Below are 8,588 nucleotides of genomic sequence, written 5' to 3'. Positions count from 1 at the left end.
TTCCAAAAATTTTCAATCAATTGAGGTGGTGCCCTATAGTTAAATTCCTTAGAAAATCTCAATATTAGACTAAGCATTGTTGTGATTGAGAAATTCTAAAAATTCCCTAGTTTATCCATTTTCTTTTTCACTCAAAATAAGTGCATATGCAAAAGGGTTAACTAGGTCTTGACAATTCCAAAACAATTTCTAATCACAACCACAAGCTAAAAAGATAACTATATAAAGAAAAATCCAACTAAAGGTATGAAATCTAGCATCCAAAATATCTAACATCCAAAATATGCAACAACTAAGGTAAAAGTATCCAAAGTAATCCAAAACAACCAATATACACAACAATGTGCAAAACAAGATAACTAGGAGAAAATATAACTAGGAAATACGCCAAAATGTTCACCGGTCCTCTAGTGGTGCCAACGGCAACCTCCCCACACTTAAGATCAAGCATCGTCCTCGATTCTAATCCTGAGGATCAGGGAGAGGTACACCGGTAGGTTCTGGCTCTGGCTGGGACTGTGGTACTGGCTCCTAAGTAGCCTGGGTCTGTGGTGCTGTCTCCACGTGAACCGGCTCCTCCTCATGAGTACCCTCATCGTGTAAATTGGCATGTTCCTCCTCATGGGTCTCCTCATCTGATCCGGAAGACTCTGGTAGAGGGGGCAGCTCAAGGCCCTGGGCCACAAACATCTGGTCAATCCGACCCAGGCGACGCATGAACTGGCGCTTACTGCACTCCATGAACCGGAAAAGACGCTGAACCAATAAGTAAGTCGGCTGAGGTGCTGGTGGTGGTGGAAAGGAAATGCTGCTGCAGCTGCTGATGTAGATGCTCCTGCTGGGGCTGATGATGAAGAGGGTCCAGCTCCCTCAACTGCTGCTCTAGCCCGAGATCGGCGTTGGGAGGCAGGCTTCTCGTGCACCCAGGATCCCCATGGAATAGTAACTGGCTCCTTCCCAGGGAGCAGTGGGGGTGGTGATACATCATCCTGGTGCCACAGAACTCTAGCCCTCTAAATCATCTGAGTGATCATAACCAGGAAAGGAAAGGTGCCTCTGATATGGGCTCTCCACATAAATTGCCTAATCAGCTGGGTGTAATAAACCTCTTTCACCTCTAGCACACAGCTGATCAAGATCAGCATAGCAACCGGGATATCTGTAAAATGGGTAGTAGGCATGAGGTAATGAGCGAAGATCTGCTGCCAAGTCATGGTCTCTCGGCTCAGATAACTGAAGTGCATCCCCTTGGGTGCCTTGTTCTTAGCATCCATAACCCAAGGGGCCTCCGGAGTAGCTATCACTGCTCTCAGTGCATCAAAATCAAAGGTCATATAGTGAAGCTCTATCTCAGCCTGTAGGAAGGCATCAGTGTCACCGATCTTAGGCCGACAGGTAAGGGCATCCTCAATGGCTTCCTCGGTGATAGGTATCTCAACTCCTCTAACTAATACCGAGTCAAGGGTGTGGCAGAAAAAGTTGCAGTAAAATTCTTGCACCCAAGACCGGTTCACCTGGCTCAACTCTCTATCCACAAAAGCTAAACCCATCCGGTCAATGCGTTGGTGGATGATGTTGGTCAAATCCGATGGGATGACTAGCTTCTTCTCAATATTCAGATTCTTTGAATTGTAGGTTGGGAATCTGAGTTCACAGTAGAGATTAGGGAATTTGACCATATCCTGAGCCAGTAGTAATTGGTTTACTTTTTCTATGTTATTTAGAGGGTTTTGAGCATAAGCTAGAAGTGAGGGAAGAGTAGGGTTTGGTGTTCTCTTCCTCTTTTTAGAAAATGATGCTTTCCCTTTTCTTTTATCTGACATCCTGAAAACAGAATAGAATAAAATATAAGCAATTAAGCAGGTAGCATGAAACAAGGAAGAACATGTTCAGGATGTAGGATGAATGACAAGCAATCATGATGTGAACTAAAATTGAAAACTTGGAATGCAAGTGATGAGCGAATAATTTATACACTTTTTGGCATTGTTTTTAGTATGTTTTTAGTATATTTTAGTTAGTTTTTATTATATTTTTATTAGTTTTTAGTTAAAATTCACTTTTCTGGACTTTACTATGAGTTTGTGTGTTTTTTTGTGATTTCAGGTATTTTCTGGCTGAAATTGAGGGACCTGAGCAAAAATCTGATTCAGATGCTGAAAAGGACTGCAGATGCTGTTGGATTTTGACCTCCCTGCACTCGAAATAGATTTTCTGGAGCTGCAGAAGCCCAATTTGTGCGCTCTCAATAGCGTTGGAAAGTAGACATCCTGGGCTTTCCAGCAATGTATAATAGTTCATACTTTGCTCGAGATTTGATGGCCCAAACAAGCGTTCCAAGTCAGCTCAAGAATTCTGGCGTTTAACGCCGGAACTGGCACAAGAATGGGAGTTAAACGCCCAAACTAGCACGAAAGCTGGCGTTTAACTCCAAGAAAAGTCTCTACACATGAAAGCTTCAATGCTCAGCCCAAGCACACACCAAGTGGGCCCGGAAGTGGATTTTTATGTCATTTACTCATCTTTGTAAACCCTAAGCTACTAGTTCTCTATAAATAGGACCTTTTACTATTGTATTAGCAATCTTTGGACGTCTAGTTCTTAGATCATGGGGGCTGGCCTCACGGCCATGCCTAGACCTTGTTCTTATGTATTTTCAACGGTGGAGTTTCTACACACCATAGATTAAGGTGTGGAGCTCTGCTCTACCTCGAGTATCAATGCAATTACTATTGTTCTTCTATTCAATTTAGCTTATTCTTGTTCTAAGATATCACTTGTTCCTCAACTAGATGAATGTGATGATCTGTGACACTCATCATCATTCTCACCTATGAACGTGTGCCTGACAACCACCTCCGTTCTACCTTAGATTGAGTGGATATCTCTTGGATCCCTTAATCGGAATCTTTGTGGTATAAGCTAGAATTGATGGCGGCATTCAAGAGAATCCGGAAGGTCTAAACCTTGTCTATGGTATTCTGAGTAGGATTCAAGGATTGAATGACTGTGACGAGCTTCAAACTCGCGATTGTGGGGCGTTAGTGACAGACGCAAAAGAATCACTGGATTCTATTCCGACATGATCGAGAACCGACAGCTGATTAGCCGTGCTCTGACAGAGCGCGTTGAACATTTTCACTGAGAGGACAGGACTGTAGCCATTGACAACGGTGATGCCCAACATACAGCTTGCCATGGAAAGGAGTAAGAAGGATTGGATGAAGACAGTAGGAAAACAGAGAGACGGAAGGGACAAAGCATCTCCATACGCTTATCTGAAATTCTCACCAATGAATTACATAAGTATCTCTATCTTTATTTTATGTTTTATTCATCTTTTAGTCATTAATCCTCCATAATCATTTGAATCTGCCTGACTGAGATTTACAAGATGACCATAGCTTGCTTCATACCAACAATCTCCATGGGATCGACCCTTACTCGCGTAAGGTTTATTACTTGGACGACCCAGTGCATTTGCTGGTTAGTTGTGCGAAGTTGTGATAAAGAGTTGAGATTGCAATTGAGCATACCATGTTGATGGCGCCATTGATGATCACAATTTCGTGCACCAAGTTTTTGGCGCTGTTGCCGGGGATTGTTTGAGTTTGGACAACTGACGGTTCATCTTGTTGCGTAAATTAGGTAATTTTATTTTATGTTTAAGCTTTTTACTTTTCGAAAATTTTTCAAAAATACAAAAAAATTTTATAAAATCATAAAAATAAAAAATATGTTATGTTTCTTGTTTGAGTCTAGTGTCTAATTTTAAGTTTGGTGTCAATTGCATGTTTCTGTTCTTCTTGCATTTTTCGAATTCAATCATGTGTCTTCATTAATCTTCAAGTTGTTCTTGATGATTTCCTTGTTCTAATCTTTCAATTCTCATGTCTTGAGTGTTTTGTTGTTTCTCATATGCATTCTCAATTTGTTAGTGTCAATAGTATACAAACTTCTAAGTTTGATGTCTTGCATGCATTGTTTATTTGATCTTAGTTTCATTTTGATTATTCATCATCATTAAAAATTCAAAAAAATTTTTTTTGTGTCTTTTCAAGTCAATAATACAGAGAATTGAAGATTCAGAACATACAGCAAAGGAATTACACAGAAAAAGCTAGGCGTTCAAAACGCCTAGTGAAGAAGGAAAACTGGCGTTTAAACGCCAGCCAGGGTAGAGTATGTTGCCTTTTCTGTTGAGAAAGGTTTAATGTTTGAATCATATCTTTTCTTGTTAGCCAAGTCATTAATTTTAAAAATAAAATCTTTTTAAATTATTTTTCAATCATAACTTTTTAAAACCATAACTCTTCAATCATATCTTCTTAATCACATCTTTTTCAAAATAGTCTTCAATCATATCTTTTTGATTTATAATTTCAAAACCTTTTTCAAAAATCACTTAATTACTTTCTCAATCTTAGTTTTCGAAAAGCATTCTTCTGTTTTTCAAAATTTCTTCAAAATCTTTTACTTTAATTTCAAAAAATTCTTCCCCTCTTCTCACATCCTTCTACTTATGGACTAATACTCCTCCTCAATGCACAATTCGAACCCTATCCTTCTTGATAAGTTCGAATTCTTCTACCCCCTCCTTCTATTCTTCTTTTCCTCTGACACCTCAAGGGATCTCTATACTGTGACATAGAGGAATCCATACTTTCTTGTTCTCTTCTCTTTCATATAAGCAGGAGCAAAGACAAAAGCATTCTTGTTGAGGCTGATCCTGAACTTGAAAGGACCTTGAAGAGAAAGCTAAGAGAAGCTAAAGCACAACTCTCTGTAGAGTACCTAACAGAAATCTTCAAACAAGAAGAAGACATGGCAGCCGAAAACAACAACAATGCCAACAATGCAAGGAAGGTGCTGGGTGACTCTACTGCACCTACTCCCGACTTCCATGGGAAAGGCATCTCTATCCCTGCCATTGGAGCAAACAACTTTGAGCTTAAGCCTCAATTAGTTTTTCTAATGCAACAGAATTGCAAGTTCCATAGACTTCCATTAGGAAGATCCTCATCAGTTTTTAGCTGAATTCTTGCAAATCTATGACACTGTTAAGACCAATGGGGTTGACCCTGAGGTCTACAGACTTATGCTATTCCCTTTTGCTGAAAGAGACAGAGCTAGGATATGGTTGGACTCACAACCTAAAGAAAGCCTGAACTCTTGGGAAAAGCTAGTCAATGCCTTCTTGGCAAAGTTCTTTCCACCTCAAAAATTGAGTAAGCTTAGAGTGAAAGTCCAAACCTTCAGACAGAAGGAAGGTGAATCCCTCTATGAAGCTTGGAAAAGATACAAACAATTGATCAGAAAGTGTCCTTCTGACATGCTTTCTGAATGGAGCATCATAGGTATCTTCTATGATGGTCTGTCTAAACTGTTCAAGATGTCATTAGATAGCTTTGCTGGAGGATCTCTTCATCTGAAGAAGACGCCTGCAGAAGCTCAAGAACTCATTGAAATGGTTGCAAATAACCAATTCATGTACACTTCTGAAAGGAATCATGTGAACAATGGGACGAATCAGAAGAAAGGAGTTCTTGAGATTGATACTCTGAATGCCATATTGGCTCAGAACAAAATATTGACTCAGCAAGTCAATATGATTTCTCAAAGTCTGTTTGGAATGCAAGCTGCACCAGGCAGTACTAAGGACGCTTCATCTGAAGAAGAAGCTTATGATCCTGAGAACCCTTCAATGGAAGAGGTGAATTATATGGGAGAACCCTATGGAAACACCTATAATCCTTCATGGAGAAATCATCCAAATCTCTCATGGAAGCATCAACAGACACCTCAACAAGGTTTCAACAACAATAATGGTGGAAGAAACAAGTTTGGCAATGGCAAGCCTTTTCCATCATCTTCTCAGCAACAGACAGAGAATTCTAAGCAGAGCCATTCTGACTTAGCAACCATGGTCTCTGATCTAATCAAAACCACTCAAAGTTTCATGACTGAAACAAGGTCCTCCATTAGAAACTTGGAGGCACAAGTGGGTCAGCTGAGTAAGAAAGTTACTGAACTCCCTCATAGTACTCTTCCAAGCAATACAGAAGAGAATCCAAAAGGAGAGTGTAAGGCCATCAACATGGCCGAGTTTGGAGAGGAGAAAGAGGCAGTGAGCGCCACTGAGGAAGACCTCAATGGATGTCCACTGGCCTCCAATGAGTTCCCTAATTAGGAACCATGGGAATCTGAGGCTCACACTGAGACCATAGAGATTCCATTGGATTTACTTCTGCCATTCATGAGCTCTGATGAGTATTCTTCCTCTGAAGAGGACGAAGATGTCACTGAAGAGCATGTTGCTAAGTACCTTGGAGAAATCATGAAGCTAAATGACAAGTTATTTGGTAATGAGACTTGGGAGGATGAACCCCCTTTGCTCACAAAAGAACTGGCTGACTTGAATAGGCAGAGATTACCTCAAAAGAGACAGGACCCTGGGAAGTTCTCAATACCTTGTACCATAGGCACCATGACCTTTGAGAAGGCTCTGTGTGACCTAGGGTCAAGCATAAACCTCATGCCTCTCTCTGTAATGGAGAAGCTAGGGATCTTTGAGGTGCAAGCTGCAAGAATCTTACTAGAGATGGCAGACAATTCAAGAAAACAAGCTTATGGACTTGTAGAGGATGTTCAGGTAAAGGTTGAAGACCATTACATCCCAGCTGATTTCATAGTCCTAGAGACTGGGAAGTGCATGGATGAATCCATCATCCTTGGCAGACCCTTCCTAGCCACAGCAAAGGCTGTGATTGATGTTGACAGAAGAGAATTGATCATTCAAGTGAATGAAGAATCCTTTGTGTTTAAGGCTCAAGGATATCCCTCTGTAATCATGGAGAGGAAGCATGAAGAGCTTCTCTCAAAACAGAGTCAAACAGAGCCCCCACAGTCAAACTCTAAGTTTGGTGTTGGGAGGCCACAACCAAATTCTAAGTTTGGTGTTGAACCCCCACATTCAAAATCTAAGTTTGGTGTTGGGAGGTTCCAACACTGCTCTGAGTATCTGTGAGGCTCCATGAGAGCCCACTATCAAGCTACTAACATTAAAGAAGCGCTTGTTGGGAGGCAACCCAATGTTATATTTATCTATTTTCCTTTGTTATTTTATGCTTTCTGTAGGTTGATGATCATGGGAAGTCACAAAATCAATTGAAAAAGCAAAAACAGAATGAAAAATAGAAAGAAAAAATAGCACACTCTGGAGGAAAATCAGCTGGCATTTAAATGCCAGTGAAGATAGCAGAATGGGCGTTTAACGCCAAAAAGGGGCACCAGACTGGCGTTTAACGCCAGGAATGGGCACCAAGCTGGCGTTAAACGCCAGAAATGGGCAACAGCCCAGCGTTTAATGCCAGGATTGGCAGAAGGAGCATTTTTGCTCGCCACTTGGTGTAGGGATGAATTATTCTTGACACCTCAGGATCTGTGGACCCCACAGGATCCCTACCTACCCCACCACTCTCTCTCTTCTTAACCCATTCACCAATCACCTCAACACCTCTTCCCCAAAAAACCCCTCACCTATCAAATCCCACCATTCTCTTCACCACTCACATCCATCCTTCATAAATCCCCACCTACCTCACCATTCAAATTCAAACCACTTTCCCTCCCAAACCCACCCATACATGACCGAAACCCTACCCCTCTCCCCACCCCTATATAAACCCATCTTCACTCCTTCATTTTCACACAACCTACACACTACTTGATGACAGGTCATCATATACCCATTTTTCAAGCTAATTTCACTAGTTTTACTAGTCTTTACGCACTTTCTTGCATCCTAAGTAAGCAATTTGGAATGAAAATGCATGACTTCTTTAAATCAAACAACCACTATTAAATTGATGCTAAATCATGAGGTTTGAGCTAAAATTAATTGATTTTTAATGAATTATAAACCTTATGAGTTTAGAGATACTTTGATTGGTTGTTTTGGTTTCTTGTAGGTGAAGAAAGGAAGAAAAGAAGAAAAATATGGCTTAAGAAGTGTGGCCAAGAAATGAGAAGTGTGGTGCAACAAAGAAGGAGGAGGCAAACACTGCCCTCCACAAGAGCACACTGCCCTCTAGGAGAGCAACATATTGAACCAAGCTTTGAAAAGCATCACTGCCCTGCCCACAACAAGGGCGGAGCACAATTTGATGCCAATGACCAAAGGAAGCAAAAACTCTGCCCTGCCCTCCTCAAGAGCAATATCGGGCTTTCATGGAAAATAATTCAAAGGAAATTGCTTCCTAGTGCTTCCTATGGGTTTCGAACCCAAGAGCAAGGAGGAAAGAAGTAGCGCTCAACCACAAGGAAATAAGCAAAAATTGGCTTACTTTCAATCTCCAAGAATCGAACACGGCACCATGAGGAAGCAAGGAACTAGGCGTTACTTTGTTGCCAAGAAAACCAAGGAAAAAGAAACAACATGTGCCTCCACCGAGTTTCGAACGTGGGACTTCACCATTGACACATTGCCCTGCCCTCCACAAGGGCAGGGCAGCATTTCTTGGTGCATGGCACAAAAATTTGGTGCGGCCAGCATGCACAATTGACGCGCACCAAGGGAGTTTCGGCCA

Source organism: Arachis stenosperma, chromosome 5 (genome assembly GCF_014773155.1).
Source record: "Arachis stenosperma cultivar V10309 chromosome 5, arast.V10309.gnm1.PFL2, whole genome shotgun sequence".
In the NCBI taxonomy this organism is placed as follows: domain Eukaryota; kingdom Viridiplantae; phylum Streptophyta; class Magnoliopsida; order Fabales; family Fabaceae; genus Arachis; species Arachis stenosperma.
Note: the sequence above shows the minus strand (reverse complement) of the source record.